This window comes from Coturnix japonica, chromosome 1 (assembly GCF_054131305.1).
Source record: "Coturnix japonica strain WE chromosome 1, WE-NBRP24, whole genome shotgun sequence".
Lineage (NCBI taxonomy): Eukaryota > Metazoa > Chordata > Aves > Galliformes > Phasianidae > Coturnix > Coturnix japonica.
Genome location: NC_140663.1, coordinates 129,814,969 through 129,834,093, shown reverse-complemented (window position 1 = coordinate 129,834,093; position 19,125 = coordinate 129,814,969). Strand labels below are relative to the sequence as shown.

At 37.7% G+C, this 19,125-nt stretch overlaps 1 long non-coding RNA gene across 2 annotated transcripts; it reads left to right on the top strand.

The window, feature by feature from the left end:
• The first annotated feature begins 11,413 nt into the window (after positions 1–11,413).
• On the top strand, positions 11,414–16,729 carry LOC146762731 (uncharacterized). 2 transcript variants are annotated; one of them, XR_014948050.1, is made up of 3 exons: positions 11,414–11,618; positions 12,314–12,344; positions 14,060–16,729. It is a non-coding gene; the product is annotated as an uncharacterized LOC146762731 (long non-coding RNA). The 2 variants fall into 2 exon arrangements; XR_014948052.1 differs by lacking the exon at positions 11,414–11,618 and adding an exon at positions 11,725–11,862 and having other exon boundaries at positions 14,060–14,191.
• The last annotated feature ends 2,396 nt before the right edge of the window (positions 16,730–19,125 follow it).

The window sequence follows — 19,125 nt, the reverse complement described above, 5'->3', positions numbered from 1 at the left end:
TTTCCTCTGTGAAGTCAATTTCAAAATAGGATTAGATTTGATATGGGTTGTCCTTATTTCCAGTCTACAACTAGTCTCTAGGCACCTGTTCATTATCTGTGAAACTGGTTTCTCTAGAACCTTGTTGCCAGAGGATAGGAAACAAAAAATGAAGAAGCTTTCCATTGTAAATTGAGCTGGTTTTGTATGTTTACTTCAGCTTTGTTCCTATCCCTTTAAGTTAATGTTTGCTTTGTACCTATTCTTGCTGAACACACTTAAAGGAAAATTAAAGGAAATTAAAACTTACGGTTATCCTCTGAAGTGTAGCACCTGTAAATGTTATTTGTGTGTGTGTGTGTGTGTGTGTGTGTGTGCAATAATATGGAAAAGAAAGATGAAGAGAATGACTGAGATGATGGAACCACACTCAGCGCAAGCCATCAATCTATCAAAGATGTACAGAGTTATGTTCTCACTTCTACTGAGGAACCTGTATGCAATTGCCCTCTCCAGTTGAGGGCATGACTGTACTACCGCCTGCTTCAGTTTAGCAGTTCAGCCTGCTGCTCTGAGTCATGGAGAAGATCCTCTGTGTAAGCATGGTTGATGACAGTGGTCATGGAGTGAGGTCACATTCCTCAAAGATTTTGCCCCTTGGCAGCAAATCAACCTAACCCTACTCGACTGGTAAAATGTAATGGAAATATGAAGCAATATATGATGATGATATTGAAACTCAGAGCAGTTTTGCCTGGAATGTTGTTCTGACATCCCATGGAGACGTTCTTTTTTTTTCCCCTGCCCTCTGTATGTTACGAATTAACTGTGTGAATCAAGTTTTAAACAAAAACAAGCATTTAAAAGCCTTTTTTCTTTACAAATATTTTCCAAAACGTGACACTGCCTGGGTGCTTATCCACATGAACATGATGGAATGTTTAACAATCCAATTTCTCTTTCTCTTTAATGCTCCTTTAGTCATCACAAGAACTTTACCTTTTAAACATTTGACATTTTGCTTAAATTCAAATATTAAATATTAGTGAGATTTTAATCTGAAACAAAGTATAAGTAGTTCTATTTTAATTTTGTTCCAACCTTGTGTTCACCTTGCAACTATCACAGAGAAGTCTGAAATATTATTACCTATAATTTTTGACAAGCTTATCTCTGAAGAACATTACATGAAGTCCAAAAATCTGACTTCTTATTGTCCACAGGACAAAGAGTTATACCCATTCACTGGGGTAAGAGACAGGGTGGCTATTAAACAGCAATGTTTCAAGGTTTTATAAAGGCAATGTAAAAAAATCAAAGCAGCTAAAAAATTTAATGTTTATGGAATTTGTTCAGGATGTTAAAATGTAAGGTGCAATTTAATTGATGGCATGCTAATAAAAATTAGCAGTTTTCAACCTTTCTTGAAAAATGAGATATTATTTAATAATTGACTGAATACTTCAGCACCCCCCACCTCTGAGACATTGGAGGTTATTTTCAAAAGATGACCAGAATACAGAACCACTAAATATTTCATCTTAATGATAATGTATGCTGCAAAAGACTTGAACTTTATATTGAGCTTTGAATTGACTTTTGATAAAAGACATACTGGAATTTCTTTCTCTCCCTCTTTCCATACCCCCCTCCCCCTCTCCTCCCCCCCATTAACTTTGTGCATGGAGCAGAGGTCAGAGCTAGCATTTGAATTCAGACTTTTTTGCTTGTGAAATGGATATATTGTTAAATTTATTTATTCTTACTGTTATAATTTTAAAAATTTGTCTGGATCAATTCCAATTAATTGGGTATGTTTTTAAAGAGATGAGATAAATCTCCAAAATATTGTGAAATATATCCCTATTCTACTGAAGTCAAATGTAGTTTTATCATCCATAACACTTTGAAAGCTTTCTGCTGTACATAGCTGTGCACCTAGTTGTGTCCTACCCATCTACATATGTGTATTAATTAGAGAACCTACATTACATACTGTTGACACAAGAGCCAAAGGTCTATCATGATGACATAGTCTGTTGCTGAAGACATTTAGAAATACATTTCCTAATTTTCATGACTGCCAACAACACAAAACCAGGTCTTTTCTGCATGTCTAGAGTTGTTTCTTCCTTTTTTTTTATTTTTTAAATGAATCTCAGATAAGTGGTTATTAAGTTTAACAAGAGCAAGTCTCACCAAGTTTTCACTCACAGTTCTATTGCCTGATTTTGCTTCTAAATATGAAAGAGCAACTAATATATCAGCATTAAAAAAATAGAAGGGGGGGAGGTAATCTTTAATCTTCAAGTCAGTAGTTCTTTTTCTTGATATATTGCTTTTGCCCTTTTATACATATTATGATCTTTTTACTATAGAATTTAAGACTTTATATTCCTGAAGGAGGGGATACCATCCAGAGACACCTAGGCAGGCTCAAGCAGTTAACCCAGGTGGAGCTCATGAGGTTCAATAAATTCAAGTCCAAGATCTTGCTCCTGGAACATGGTAACCCTCACTATCAGTAAAGCTGAGGGATCATAAAAATGGAGCACAGCCATGCTGAAAAAGACTAGGGGATAGTGGTGGATGGTAATCTGGATATGAGCCAGTGACATGTCCTTGCAGCCCAGAAAGCCAACTTTATCCTGGGATGCATCAAAAGAAGTGTGGCGAGCAGATCGAGTGAGGTGATCCTGCCCCTTTTCTCTGTGCTGTTGAGACCTCACCTGGAGCACTGTGCAGTCGATGCACTAGAATGAAAGGGAAGCCATCCAGAGGGACCTGAACAGGCTGGAGAAGTGAGTCCATGAGAACCTAATGAGGTTCAAGACCAAGTGCAAGGTGCCGCACTTGGGCTGGGGCAATCCCAGGTGTTTCTACAAACTGGGAGAAGAAACAGAGCTGAGAGCAACCCTGCAGAGAAGGACTTGGGAGTCCTGGCAGATGAGAAGCTGGACATGAGCGAGCAGTGTGTGCTTGCAGCCTGGAAGGCCAACTGTGTTCTGGGCTGCATTAAAAGAGGAGTGGCCAGCAGGGAGAGGGAGGTGACTGTCCCGCTCTATTCAGCTCTTGTGAGGCCCCATCTGGAGTCCAGGCCTGGGGCCCCCAGCACAAGAAAGACGTGGAGACATTGGAACAAGTCCAGAGGAGGGCCACTAAGATGATCAGAGGGCTGGAGCATCTCTCCTATGAATAAAGGCTGAGGGAACTGGGCTTGGAGAAGGCTCTGGGGAGACCTCATTGTGGCCTTCCAGAACTTGAAGGGAGCATCTAAACAGCAGGAAGAACTGCTGTTTATGAGGATGGATAGTGATAGGAATAGGGGAAATGGTTTTAAACTAAGATGGGAGATTTAGGTTAGATATTAGAAGGAAGATTTTCACACAGAGGGTGGTGACGCACTGGAACAGGTTTCCCAAGGAGGTTGTGGATTTCCCATCCCTGGAGTCATTCAAAGCCAGGCTGGATGTGGCTCTGGGCCTCCTGATCTAATAGTTGGTGACCCTGCACATAGCAGGGGGTTGAAACTAGATTATGGTCCTTTTAAACACAGGCCATTCTATGATTCTGTGAGTATCTGTATTAGGCCTTGTGTTTTCCCTAAATTAAACAGTTAATTATTACTATTCTAAAAAATAACTCTTCAGGCATTTATCCAGTGACTGATTTATAGCTTAGCAGAATTGAGACACTACACTCTTGTTATATTTGAATGACAACATTGCAAGATCTAACTCTCAGTGATGATTTCTTCCTTCCTGAACCGACCATTCGAGACTGCCTCTTAAGATCAGTCCTGTTCAGAAAAGAGAAATGAGTTTATTGTTTGAAAATAGGAGCAGTTAAACCATTTGTATGCTCTGCTTCATATCAGCTTTTTTGCTGGAGAATGCATTCAGAAACTCCTAGTGTTAAGCCTCGTGAAACAAATAAAACTAGGGATTTACTTCCACCATCAAGAAAGATGATGTCAAAGTTCTTGCTGTCTAGAGTGTATGAGCTGGTGCAGAAAATGAAGTTTGGGACTGAAGGATGATGCCAAGGTCTGTGGGAGACAAAGAGGAAGTTTTGGTCATAGTAGGAGAAGATAAATTGGAAAAAAATGCAGAAAACACAAAATGTTGCTTGCTTTATATTATTTAGCTGGATGAAGCTTGTTAACTATAAATTCAATTCATCAAGGCAGAGGAAAGAAAGAACAGACAGAGGACATCAAAACACATATACTGCAGCAGATCAGTGACTGTACAGCTGCTGCAGTCAAGCTCTTTAAAGGGCCTGTGCTAAGCTGTGGAATTTTGAAGTAAAAATGTTTTTTTTTTTTTTACCCAGTAACTCATGGTGTTGGTTATGAAATAGCATTGTGCAAACAAGTGCATTTTCTCTTTTGATTCCAAACACTGACATGAGTGTGAGGTGGTGAACTCCTGCATTGCCTGGGGTTTGTGGAAGTGGGGAATGACAGTCCTGACTGATCTCTGAGCAACGGAAGCAGAGCATTTCTTGCTGTCACCAGCACAGTTGGGGCTCAGTTCTTTTCCATATGCCTCAAGAGAAGTAATTTATTAGTGCTTCTTTTTGTCTGTACTATACAGAATTGCAGAGAAAAGTATGGTGCTGCAAAAATATTCATCACAGTGTAATAGTTTGGGTATATGCATGTTATGTTCTAATTACCTTAATAACTTTAATTAAGTCTAATTATTATAAAACATTCAAGAATGCACCAATGTCTTACATTACAGTTTTTTGTTCACATGTAATCTGTAGAAAGGAGACAGAGGAGGAAAGCAGCACCAAAACTAAATAGAAAGCTTCACTAAATGAACAACTCCTTATCTTCCAAATATTCCTCAGAGGTTCTATTATAACTGTTGACAGTAGTCCCTTTGCTTTTCTTGAGTTCATTTTTGTATTTGAAAGTACAGCAATGATGCATAAAGTACTGAGATGAAAAGTAGATGAAGAAAATATAGTGACCTCTTTCAGCTACTTCACAAATACATATTTGCAGTTGGATATACATAGCACTGCACAAAAGTCTCTCATGAGAACTTTGTGCAAGGAAATGCACCATGTCTGTCACTAAAAGAAAAAAGGAAACGTCATCACTCCAAGTGGTGTTGATTAAAACAATCAGGATTTCCTGGTGCCAGCAGTTGAAACAACCGTGTAGAAAGTAGTAAAGAGGTATTACTGTATTGTTGCAGCTTTCTTAGGAAAATTCCAAATAAACTGAAGGATTCTTGTCAATATTTGTGCAAGAAAACATGCCTCTGCCTGGTTCTGAGGTGCTTAGAATACTTGCAGACACACTCTCTTGTCACCATGTGCAAAATTCTTGAGAAACTTTATTACAACCAGACAAAAAAAGACACACTCAGAGTTTGGTGCACTCTTTCTCATGCTAATATTTACAACATTGATCTGTTGTTGTTGGTATTTGATCTACACTTCTTCCAGCTCGAGTCAATGGAAGGCACAGCTGCTGGAACCATGTATTGTATGGGCAGCATGCCTTTGTGTTCTGCAGCTGAGGAGTTCTCATGGCCACAATGGCAAGTCTGAGCACACTAAATTAGGAAAGATTATTGTTTCATTTATTGACTACACAAGTTTAAAACAGCAAGTATATCATTTGTTTCATGTTGTATTTGTTAGGGTCATATTCACCAAAAGCTGGGCACATGGTCACAAATATAGGGCAGCTGTACTTCCAGCTACCTCAGTAGGAAGAAAATTACAAACGTTATTGAAATGAAATTGGGTGGTTGGTTGTTTTCATGAGACACAGCCTCCCACCTGCCTTCTCCCATCCATCCATTTGTGAAGGCTTGCTGCAAGCTTCCCTTCATCTTTCTGCATTCCAGCTCCTTCCCAGTAAAGTGTTTATCCTGCTGTACAATTTGTTTTAAGCAAAGCTGGTTTCACAGTGGAACACAAGCAAGTTCAATTTTTGAGCTCAGTTCTCCAAATATTTCTTTCAAGGAATGGTCTACAGAAAAAGGAAGGCAGTAATTTTAGCTGGAAGGAAATATCACGTTGGAGTAACAAAAAAGGAGGGGAGAAAAGAGAGAAAAATCTATTTAACACTTTAGGATATAATGATATTTGAATAATATATTTTTATGCCATTTATTCAGTTGCGAAGGAACTCAGTGAATAATAATAGCTGCTGTCAAAGATATTTATATTTAAGAAGGTCTTTATGTAAAATCACTTTTTTTTTATCAGGAGTGATTTTTCTCCAGGAGAATTCTGCCATCTCCTAGCAACCGATATGGCTATCTTTTTTAACAGATGCTGCAGTAACAATGGGCGCCTAACCTTTATATGGAAGCATTTGCACATGTACAATCAGATCACTTATGAATTCAAACCCAGTTGTTAGGGTGTTCTGAGGGAGACATTGGCTACCACTCAATCTACTAAGCTCTTCATCTACCCAAGATTTTTTAATGGCAACCATTTTAATTGGAATTGAATATTTCCCAGTGAACTTCCAACTAGATTTGCAAAGGGACCTACAACTTAACTTCTCCCTGTGTTCTCTCCCAGGAAATGAATAGAATCATTTATCTGCTTATTTTTTAATTCCTTCTTCTCCTTTCTGATTGTGTCATTCTACGTGCAAAGCAGTAGTATCACTTAAACTTGCTAGCTTAGGGCTTCTTTAGATTTATAAGTGTAAACAAAAGGACACATAGACCGGTACCTGCAAGTGGATAATTACATTTATGAGGTTCGTAACTGAGTTAAGTATCTCTCATTAAGGGTAGGCTCTTTCACTTTCTCCACTTGGCCATTGTGAACCATGGTATTGTGAACCATGCAGATTCAGAAGACTTCCACAAGAGGAAAGTCTGACTAACTGGAGCATGCTCAGGCCTGTTTTGTTGATTCAGATTTACATGCCTAAAGACCTGCTGAGGATCATGAGCACACATACCATCAGAACTGAGCTTTGTGTAACCATACAAACAAACAAACAAAACAACTCTCATGTGTGGTACTCCAGGAGTTTTGTGCTATGTAGCTTCCAGAAGCTCAGATATTGCAGCTATAGCCCAAAGGCTATTCTGAAACAATTTTCAGTAAGGGACCCTTTACATTTCTGCTTTATAAGTAAGTTAATAGATGTTTTTATTTATCTACAACTTCTGGATCACATTTTAGACATCTTCCTATAAGTTCACATGTTCATGTTTCCACAAGCAGCTTTCATCAAGTAGGCTGGATGCAAGAGCAGTACTGCCTTGAGGATGTAACACTACAGAGATGTTTTGGACACAGCAGTTCTTTTAAATTACATTTTAAATTATATATATATTTAATATATATATATATATTTATTTGTGTCAGTCATAATAGAAATGTTTGATTGAGACAAAAAGAAAACTGCAAAATCTTGATGCAGGGAGATTAATAGTAACCAACATTTCCTGAGAGTCTGATGCATGTCATTAGAGTACTTAACCACAAATCTTTACATTTGTCCTACTAAGAGAATTCATTAATATTAGATGAATTCTACTAACACAAGTTACTGAATAATAAAACTAGTGCATAATTTGCAGTGTGTAATTTACTTCAAAAGTGAGTTTGAGAAATTTAGCCTCTTTTCCTGTTTGCAGAGTATCAGTGATGACAGGCCTCTGTTCTGTATGTGCATAAGATTGGAAGGGGTGTGAAGCGGAGTCATGGGTCATGTGGAGCAGCTAGGACCTCCTGGGTACCACTCTCTTTTATCGCTGTCAACCACGTTGCATAATTCCTTTCCTATCTTAAAAAGATTTAAGCTGCTCTCTTACTTCTCTGGCAATTACAAACCCTCTTTAAATTTTCCACTGTAATCTTACACCAGACTTTTTTTTTTTTTTTTTTTTTTTTTTTAATCAGTCTTGGGTGAACTTCCATTTTTCAGCTTTACCAGCTTTTCTTCTTCTCTAGTGTATACTCCTTTCTCAGCATCTGGTTTGCTAAATTAAGCAAGCCTCATCTAAATCTCCCTTCTATTCCCTGGATCATCCCTCTTTTTTTATTCTTATTTTTTTGGTATCTGCACAGATTTCTTTTATTATTGTTTGACTTAATTCAGCTGTTTCTTTCTAACTTCATGAGAAGTATGTGAGCATTAAATAGCCAACATTTAGTCATTTAGTGTTGATTGGTCTCAAGTATTTTTTTATTCAAAGCCTTTTTTTTTTTTTCCAGCTTACCTAGCATCTATTCATATTGCAGTATTCAGTGGGCTGAATCAAACTCATAATAAGAGGATGGAAAATGTCACATTGTTTTCTCTTTTGAAGGTTACATTCAGAATTATTTGCAGTATTACCAGGCAAATAACATTAGATCATTTTAGAACCATTTAAAGATTTTTTTCTGCATCACACATGCCTTGCCTAGGGTTATTACACAGGAAATCATCCCATTTTATTAGAAATTTATGATGGCAGTGATTCAAAAATATTTACAGTCTCTCTTTCCATGTCTAGCCTGTTATATGTCTATTAAACCTTCCTTTCAATCATTCTGCATGGTCCTCTTGTAACCTGCAATGAAATTGCTAGATGGCAATAGCTGGATGAGTTATTGCTGATTGATTTCAGTGATATTTCTTTTTTGCTTACAAAGTTTGCTTCTTTACTTGTGTGTATAGCTAGACTCTAATTAGCTGTTTCCTATTCAAAACTCCCAAATGTCTCTACTTGATTTCAACTCAAGTAAGTGAAGCACATAGCAATAAATGAGGAAAGAAGTGCAAAGAAGAAATGTGTTTTCTAAGGGGGATCATTGGTAGATCACAAACCAAGGTATGTATCTAGCGTAAAAGGTCATGAAGAAGAAGGCTTTGGTTCTGAGCTTTAAACATGATGTAATGACCTAACTAAGAGAGAAAGTGAGAACAGAGAGCAGTTGTGCAGTACTTCTTGGATCTCTGAGTTGTTACTGACATTGTCCTTGGTCTCTATCTAGATGTTTGCTGTAGTTTCTTTCTGAACCAAGTTAGATTTTGTTTATTCTAACAAAAAGGCAAAGGTGAGAAGATAATTATGTCAGTTTTTCCTTTGTAATACAACAAACAATGTACCAGATATAACCAGTGATCAAGAAAGCTTTTGATTAAGTAAAGGTGTAATTTGAAGAAAAGTGTTTTTGCCAGTAAATGCCAAAGGTCAGTCTCTGCAGGTAGTAAAATGGTTCCCTTTTCCCCGATGAAAGCAGAGTGGGGAGGGGTTGATCCTTTTCCTGTCTTGGGAAACATTGCTGCACTAGATCTTGTTTTCGTTATTGGCTGATGTACTGAGAGCTCCCCCTCCTGTTTTATCTTCCTTTTAAGCGCATGCAGATCTCATCTCAAAATCAGTTTTCTGATGTCATCCTTTTATTTTTTCCTTTCCTGAAGTACAATGTATCAGTGCAGAAAACACTTTTCAGTGCTGATTAAGGACGTTTCCACCAGTTCAAAGCTAAATTAAGAGAATGGGGAAAAGGTGCTTCTTCCCAGAACTTTCACATGCAGACAGAAATTTCACATATTTAACTTTGGCAATGTGGAATTTATCATCTTTCTTAGTTTTCAGCCTGTAGGAAGAGGACAGTAAGAGTTCATCCTGTAGAGAATTAATGAAAATTTTGGGAATTTTATTTTTAAAATTTCACATATAGATACAATTTAAGGTGGGGGGGGGGGAAGGGGTGGGGGAAAGGGGACGGGGGGGGTAGGAAACGGGGTTATTTGTTGGGCAGCCAGATTTAAGGAATATCACCTGTTCAGATTCAAGGAGGGAAACCACGGAAGCCCAAGGAAAAATGGTCAGAATGTCATATTAGTAGCTCATTACCTGGGGCAGAAAGAGATTAATTCTGGTGAGGAGGACCAACCTGTGACTTTGAGGGAGCTGTATATCAAAAGGGGTTGGATCCACATTGTAGAAGGTTTTATTGGTATCATATAGGCTTCTAATCAGAAAACAAAGAATATTGGATGATGGTGTACATCCTTTGTTATGACTTCATTTCTCTAGATTACTTGATAGCTAATGAACAACTGAAAGGACTCTCAAAGGTTGGTAACAAAGTAGAACTCCTAGCAATCAAATCATCTTTTTTACCTCCAAGTGAAAAAGTATAGAGAACAGAAGATTCTGGAAATAACCTGCTGGTAAGGTTAAATGATCAAAGAAACAGGTGCTTGCATTTGTGGAACACTGTTCACTTCTGTGTGAAAAGTGGGTTGCATAGTTTGAATGACAACAGGTGGAAAATCAGGATTAAATATCTGTCTGTAGTAGATACTTGTAACATTCACATTACTTATCCAGTGGAGAAGAACATTGCATCTCTTTGTGATAGACATAAAGAAACAGATCACAAAATGAAAAGCAGTGACTACTGAGGTACCCAAGCTTATGACAGTTACATTTTATTTCTATAGAAAGAATAGATCTCCAACCATGAGTTAATGCAACATTTAGAAACTGTCCTTTAAAAGAAGTTAGGTGGTTGTTGAAAAATATTCTCTACCACTTGATATGACATTTCAACATTTCTCCTTTCTAGCCTTTTGTATTTTACTTTCTTGAGTCCTTTTACCTTTTCCTTTTATTCAGAGTGCTCCCTATTCTATCTGCTCTTCACTACTTTCTTCAACATCCTCCCTCCAGTTTTGTCTTCTGAATCAAATACTTCTATTCTCACTATAAACACGTTTATCCAGAGAAAGTGGGTATATAAAACAGAGGCAGAAGGGAAGACTTGAAAGTCACAAAATCTCCCCCTTCTGTAAGGAACTGAAGAAAATGCATAGGAACAAATTTACAAGAAATGTAACTAGAGTTAATGGTGTTTTGGACTGTCATATTTTATTTTCAAGGGTTCTTGCAATTCTTTTTTCTACAGATGACATTCTTCTCAAAAACGACTCAATTGGTTTTTCATTTTTAGTTAAGAAAATAAGTTAGATTTTGTAAGGTATTTTTTTCTCTGTGTACTTAAGTGAAAGACAGTGAAGTTGAAGAAACTTATTCCTTATTTTTGAGATTTTTAGACATATGTAGAAATATTTTAAACAGGCTTGTATGAACAAGAAGACATTGCATTTGAGGGATGGCCTTATGGAATCTTATTTATCTTTATGAATTCATATAGAACACAGTAGGATTCAAGAATCTTTTTCTTTCTTTCTTTCTCTCTTTGTTCCTTATTTTCCTTTTCCTTCCCTTCTTTCTCTCTTTCTCTCTTTCTCTCTCTCCATCTCTCCATCTCTCCATCTCTCTTCCTCTCTCTTTCTCCCTCTCTCTTTCTCCCTCTCTCTTGTTTTGTTTTCTTTCTGTCTCTCTTTCATTCTCTCTTTCACTCTCTCTCTTTTTCTCTTTTTTGTTAGCTCTACTTCTCCTGTTTAACCCTCCTATACTGTCTTTTGTAGCCTTGCAAGAGATAGACACAAGTCCTGAAAAGTTCTGGGAACCAGTGGATGACGCATCTCTTGAAAAGTTCTGGGAACCAGAGCATTGCAAAACATAGTTCTGGTGACATGAGAACTCAGCAAGTCACAGTTTGAAAGCTGAGACTGGATGCCTGGGAAAGAAACCCTGATGTCTGAAAGGAAACAGGGCCTCAGGAAGGATACGGTGAGTCTGGGACTTGCAGAACTCATTGTCTCTAGGACTGCAGTTGCTGAGACATTTCAATGCTTTAAAACAGTGCTTTTGTTATGTCTGCAGAAAGGAAGATTACGTTTTTAGCTTAAGGCTTGATACGTCAGGCTTGATACTCCATATGATTTACTGATTCCTTAATTTCTATGAAGTTAAAGACCTGAAGATATCAGTGCATCCCAGGTGATGGAGATCTTAAAGATGCTGATTCTTAAAGGTGAATGTGTCTGTTTTAGAAAAACTTTACTTAAGGATGATTTCACAAGTGAATTGAATAGAAAAAGGGTGTTCACGTCTTTTGTATTGCCTTGGTTTTAGGTTTGTTTCCCAGAGGAAGCGCTGCTATTTTCATTCTGTTATATGGTTCACTTTTTTTACAGCTCCAGCCTACTGTCAAGCACAGAGAACTCACATATTAAAAGGTGGATTTCTGGAACCCACTACTGTAAATCTGCTCAATAACCCATGCCATTCATTCAGCAGGGATGAGAGAATGAGTCTACTTCATTGCTGTTTTGTGTACCATATGCAGAGGAGTTATGGATAAATAACAGCAACAGCCAGTGAAGCATCTGCATTTGGCTGGCCACACTAATGGACAAAAAGGAGAATTTTCTTCCTAATTCTTCGTTAACATTAATAATTATGTGTTTCTTTGCTGATTACAGATAACTCCAGGCAGAAAACTGTGAGAAGAAGGTAAGAGACTGTGTGAAACAGATGGAGAAATGTACTGGAAGGGAGGAAAGGGAAAGAGTGAGATCATAGCTCTTGAGATTAAAGCACAATTCAAGACTTCTTCCTATAAGAGAGGAATATGGCAGAGAAATTTTTTAGAGGTTACTTTTCATCTGTGTTTTTTTTTGTTGTTGTTTGTTTTTGTTTATTTGTTTGCTTGTTTGTTTGAGTATGTAACAGTCAATAGTATGGAGTAGAGAATAGGAAGTGAAAAGGCAGAGCACAGGAAATGTAACAGTTTTTTACTTTTAAGTTATCTCTTTAAGGCAAATGTTTATCCTGACAGTGTTGACGCTGATACATGGCTTCTGACTTCTGGTTATTGGTAGAAGTTCCAGTATGGTGGATCAGCAGCAGCTGTGTTTTACAGGGTGTGATGGCAGTACTTAAAATTTTATTAATTAGTGGCATCACTTGGTTTGAAAAAATGTAATATTTGTAATATGGACTTAAATACATTTTACAAGAAAGGTTTTATTTTCCAAAAGTGAATTTAGTTATTTTTAAAGTATTTCAAGCCACTTTCAGCAATCTCAAGACAAACAGATTAGCAGAACAATCTCTGTGTAGGACTCTAACTGAATCTGTATTTGAAAGTAATGAATGGCAGTATTAAAGTAGTTCTGCTAATATTTGACTACTGTCTCTGTTGCTTTACCATAATTATTCTCCTTGTGACATGTTGCTGTAAACCTGGGGCGATGTGTGTATTATAGTAAAAATTTAAACACTTTAGAGTCTCTAAATTAAGCAGATAAATAAGCACTTCTTGTGTATTCCATTTTCTGATCTCAATGCATTTCCCAGTGAAAGAAAAAAAAAAAAAAAAAAAAGCCTGAACAGCTTTATTAATATATTTCATGGTATCCCTGTGTTATGGGAACAATATATTCTCAAGCTCTCCATGCATCTGAAATTTGTCTCGATGTGGCCCATTTATTTTAATTTTGGTCTGTCAGTAGAAAAAAAGAAGTAATTAAACTTGTGACTAGCATGGAGAAACGTTTCACGTTCTAAACTGTAGCTCGATACCCAGTAGTTTCTTTATATTTCTTCCAGTTGTCAGATCAAAGTCTCTCAAGTACTATAACTCAGCCATGCTTTGATTAATTACTTCACACAATGAATTTGCAAATTATATTTCTGAAGTGATTTATGTACTTTTTAACTTCAATCAACTTTCTCTCTTCCTTGTTTTTTCCCTTCCTCTCTACTCCGATCTCTATTCTGATGCTATTTTATGCTTAACAAATCCATATAAACAGAGCAAAGTCTTACCTGAACAGTGCAACTGAGCAGAACTATAGGGATCATTTAAACTGCCTTCACCCACCAGCAGTCCTCAACAGGTCATGAGCCTCACTACTCTGTGTAAATATATGAAGTCCCTCCCTAAAAATTCCCAGCTACAAGGATTTTGTTCCAGGTAGAGCTACTGGAATAGCTGATCTAAGGCAACATTTAAGATGCATGTTCAAACCAAATTTTTGATTACTGTAGTTAGACTCTGAAAATGGTATTTGGAGAAGTAATAACTTGTTTGCAGCACTGATGTGCTTGTCTGGGCAAAGTTTAGTATTTATATTTGTGGTTTCATTGGACAGTTTCACATGACATACTGTTATTCATCTTTCATCCATTTGCATTGCATAGTGATATCTAATTTCTGTTTGCAGGCATTGTGTTCATAAATATCCATGATGTCCATACAATTCGATCTGACATACCTCTCTGAAAGAGTGTTAAGATTTACTTCTCTCACTATCCTGAAGTCATCACCTTAGCTTTGAAGCAATGTATACATTCACACCAATTAGAAGTAATTTTGATTTAAGTGCTGCTTTGTTTTTAATTAAGGGGTTAATTGGATAAGGAGATGGACTTGGAAATGATGATCTCCAGAGGTCCCTTCCAACCCCTGCAATTCTGTGACGTGGTATAGTGGTGAAGGAACTATACTGGGGTCCTGCTCACACATGGCACTGGACTACTGTCCCAAAATGCTCTCATTCTTTCTCACTGCTTCAGTTTGATTGTTTTGCCCATTCATATAGGAAACTGCACAGAATACATGTTCAGCACTAAATGGGCTGAGATTTTGAAGTCAGAATTCACTCCCTGATTTGCTTTTAAAGTATACAAACAAGTCTCTGTTTGACAAAACCCAGAAATGCTTATGGGGGATTGTTCATTCTGAAGGCCCCTCAAGACAGTAAAAATAGATTCCAGTAAAATTCAGTAAATTTGGCTCTTCAACACTTTTGGCAAGCTTTACACTCTGGAATATTCCAAACACTTTCACTCCATGTCCTAAAACACATAACAGTTTTATTACTGTGTGGTACATAAGTTTTGTGCTGGTAGACTAATGCAATGATCTCATGATGCTTTAAACACTCTGAACTAGGAAAAAGCTCACAAAAAAAAACATGGAAAACCACCAAGATGGGGCACTGGGGATACGCATGGCAAATGTTTTGCAGAAGAGGCCAGTCTGCTGTAGATGAGGATGGACAAGACACAGATATGAAGGTGTTCTACAGCACCTAGCCCAGAGATGAACAGTCAGTCCCTGAGACAGATGCATTCAGTCATATAAATATAACACCTCTGGATCATGCTGTCTGTCTCAAGTTATGTATCCAATAACGGCTAGTAATGGAGGGTTGAGGTAATGGGTATTCATTTTAATAAAATGTAGAGTGATACTTCCGTATGGATTCATAGAATCATAGAATCACTAGGTTGGAAAGGACCTACAAGATCACCAAGTCCAGCGGTCGTCCCATTACCATTGATACCACAAGCCACTAAACCATATCTTGTAGATTCTCATCCAGATGCCTCTTGAACGCTGCCAGGGACAGTGACTCCACCACCTCCCTGGGCAGCCATTCTAGTGCATGACCTCTCTCTGAGATAAAAAATTTTATATCTAATCTAAACCTCCCCTGGTACTTGTGGCCATTTCTTTGGGTCCTGTTTGTTGTCTGGGAGAAGAAGCCAAACCCCTCCTCATCACAACATCCCTTCAAGAAGTTGTAGAGTGCAATGAGGTCTCCCCTGAGCCTCTTCTGCAGACTCAACAATCTCAGCTCCCTCAGCCACTCCTCATAAGACTTGTTCTCCAGACCCCTCACCAGTTTTGTTGCCCTTCTCTGGATGCGTTCCAGGGCCTCAATGTCTTTCTTGTAGTGAGGGCCCAAAGCTGAACACAATACTGATTTTGCTTTCTATCCCCAATTTCAAAAAGCTTAATTAGTCCTGCACCTGGACACTGACAAATGCATATCTATTTCTATTAGCCAGGAAACATTTCTCTGATAAATTTTCTTGGCTTCTCTGGAACTTTGTATTATTCAAACATTTTGGTAAGATTTTCAGCAAGCTGAAGCCCTGTGTGATTCCTGTGCAAAATAATTTACTATCACGTACACTCTTTTGTTACTGAACTGCTAATTTCACCTAATAAGCAAATGCAGAATTATCTTAACTGATATGAGCAATAATTGTATATGAGTACACTTTACACACTGCTTAATTTGCTCACTAGAACCAGGGGCACTATGGTTTCTTTAAGTCTTGATATTGCCTCATTTAATAGTGTTCATATTGTCAAATTTTATTTTAATGTTAAAATGGGCACAGCCTGTGTGCAGGTGTGCAGTGACATTATAAGCTGGGACATTGCCTTCATATTTTAGAAAAGCAATTCCAGACAACTCAGACTGAATGCCCATGAGAGTAAAAGTGAATCTACATGTGCAGTTTGTTTTTGCATGACTCTCCATAAAGATACAAAAAATACGTGTAAAAATCACAAAGTCGTTTCCGACTGCTAGGATCCAAATCAACAAATGAAAGTGTCAGCAAGCTCATTGCCAACTTTGCATGAAATAATAGAGTCATGGGAGGGATCCTAATAATAAGCATAGGTTAATTTTTACAGGGGGTGCAGTAAAGGATCCTCTTTTTATGAAAAGAAAATTAGTGACTCCATTGCTTTGTCTAGACATGAGAAACCAGCAGACATGCCACAGCAGTAATGTACTGTAGAACTCTTGCTATTAGGATATCAACATCTCTTGCATGTTGAAGCAGGAAATTCAAGTGTGATGTTCTTCAGCCATGTAACAAATGTATCAAAAGGCTGCTATTGTTGTGGAATAAGTCAAAATAATTAATACATTCCTGGAAGGACCTCAGATTTCTTAAAGTAGGATTCGTTCATCCTAAGTTTGGTTTTCACCATGTTTATATGTATCTGTGATGATTTTTGTAAATGATATGCTGAGATACATGAAATGTACTTCCTTATAAATAAAACTGAAAAAGTTCAAAAGTGATTATTTCTTTGTACCTATTATTTCCTCCATGTGTATGAATTCAGATACTTCTGTTTCCTTCTTTCTTTCTTTCTTTCTTTCTTTCTTTCTTTCTTTCTTTCTTTCTTTCTTTCTTTCTTTCTTTCTTTCTTTCTTTCTTTCTTTCTTTCTTTCTTCCTTCCTTCCTTCCTTCCTTCCTTCCTTCCTTCCTTCCTTCCTTCCTTCCTTCCTTCCTTCCTTCCTTCCTTCCTTCCTTCCTTCCTTCCTTCCTTCCTTCCTTCCTTCCTTCCTTCCTTCCTTCCTTCCTTCCTTCCTTCCTTCCTTCCTTCCTTCCTTCCTTCCTTCCTTCCTTCCTTCCTTCCTTCCTTCCTTCCTTCCTTCCTTCCTTCCTTCCTTCCTTCCTTCCTTCCTTCCTTCCTTCCTTCCTTCCTTCCTTCCTTCCTTCCTTCCTTCCTTCCTTCCTTCCTTCCTTCCTTCCTTCCTTCCTTCCTTCCTTCCTTCCTTCCTTCCTTCCTTCCTTCCTTCCTTCCTTCCTTCCTTCCTTCCTTCCTTCCTTCCTTCCTTCCTTCCTTCCTTCCTTCCTTCCTTCCTTCCTTCCTTCCTTCCTTCCTTCCTTCCTTCCTTCCTTTTCTTGCCTTTTACCTGCTTTCTTTCCCCAGAAACTTCTCCAGGGATTGCTCCCTGATTGTTTGTATAAGCAAATCAGAAGGCTCCAGACTATTAAAAGCAACATCCAAACAAGAAATGTCTTCCACACTGTGCCAGCTCAACTTTGAAATCTGATGTGTGTGGGAAGTCTATTTTCACATACAAGGACTATCACCTGGTTTAAATTGAAACAGTGCTGGCAGAACAATTCTGTGCTTATTTAGATAAGTTAAAGATTTGGCCCCTTTTATTTGCAAGGACAAAAAAAAAGGCTGATTTCAAAGTGAAAATATGAACAGACGGTAATTTGTACTTATCACATTTTTTCATAAGGAGTTTCCAAAATCCTGGAGGAAGGATTGTTGACTACATCCACAGTCTTAAGTGCCAGAAAACAAAAAAAAATCTCAGGCAAAAAATCTCAGGCTGTGTCAAGGGTAGGAACTTTCAGACAAAGTAACTCTTCTCTAAAGGACCAGAGAAAATAACCCTGAAACATCTGGTTTCTGTTTCAACCGGAAGCCCAGAGAAGGTGCCTTCCATGTAATTTCAACATTTAGGATATGCAAACATATATTTTTGTCTGGCTTCCAAGAGAAGGGAAGCTGCTGTCACTGTGTTGCCTGTCACTATTCCCATTCTCTTTTTTTTTTTTTCTTCTTAATAACTTCGGGATCCATTGGCCAAGTTCCAAATCGTACAGAGAGGTAGATGTACAAAAGATACTGACTTCTCATGTGGTTCATTGAAATAGCAGCCAAACAGAGAACCTCTATGCCCTCAGCGAGGATTAATGATAGGGCATGAACTCAGGAAAAGATGAAAAAGTTATGAATGGTTTAATTGGAGGCAGGGAAAAATGCAAGACAAAACAAAATCTTCCTAGTCATTGCAAGTATTTTTGTTGTCAAGAAACTTCCATGATATTACTCACAGCTGACAAATTAGTCATCTGACATCTATTAAGGCGCAAACACTGATTCAAGTTTTCCCCACAGTTAGGATAATTGTCTTTCTGCTGCATGGATTATGCTGTTTATAAAAAAATATCTTTATCTTAATTCAGCTAAAACAGATAAGAGCCACATTACACAAATGTGATGGAAACTAGGCCTCTTAGTTTGAAGGCTGGCATTAGATCGATTTGTAGGTATGAGTCAAGACTGGACAGTTTGTATCTGTTTGGTGTCAGCTGCAATACCCATTTCAGCTGCTCTGCACCCAACATGGATCTTATTATTTCTTCATGCTTGCCAATTAAACTGTTTAACCTCATTCAAATCACTTCTTAAAACATTTTCTACATGTTGTCTTTTAACATTTAACTCACAATAAAAAATGAATGAGAATATTTATAGTCTATTTCAAAATGTATCAACATAGATTGAACTTTCATGGCTTTCTTTCTGAGCGTATATTTGCATATGATGAGAGACATTAAGCCAAAACCCATTTTCCATTTTTGTCAGGTACTACAGTGGACTCTGAACATGAACTATATGATTAGATTGAGACTTATGGCCTCTGGGGAGAAATGCTGAGTAACAAAAACTTCATTTCTTATTGCAAAATTAGTCCTTTCCAAAGTCATGAGCATTTTTCCCCTAAAATCAGTACAGCCCACTGAGTGGTGTTCATTTTTTTCTAGCCTTGCAGTTTTCTTCCTAACCAATGCTCCTGCACTTTTGGCATGCTTAGCTAAAGCCAAGATGTTGATGTAAGAAGTCATTGAGGACTGGACCCAAAGAAGCATACACTCCACTGTGTAG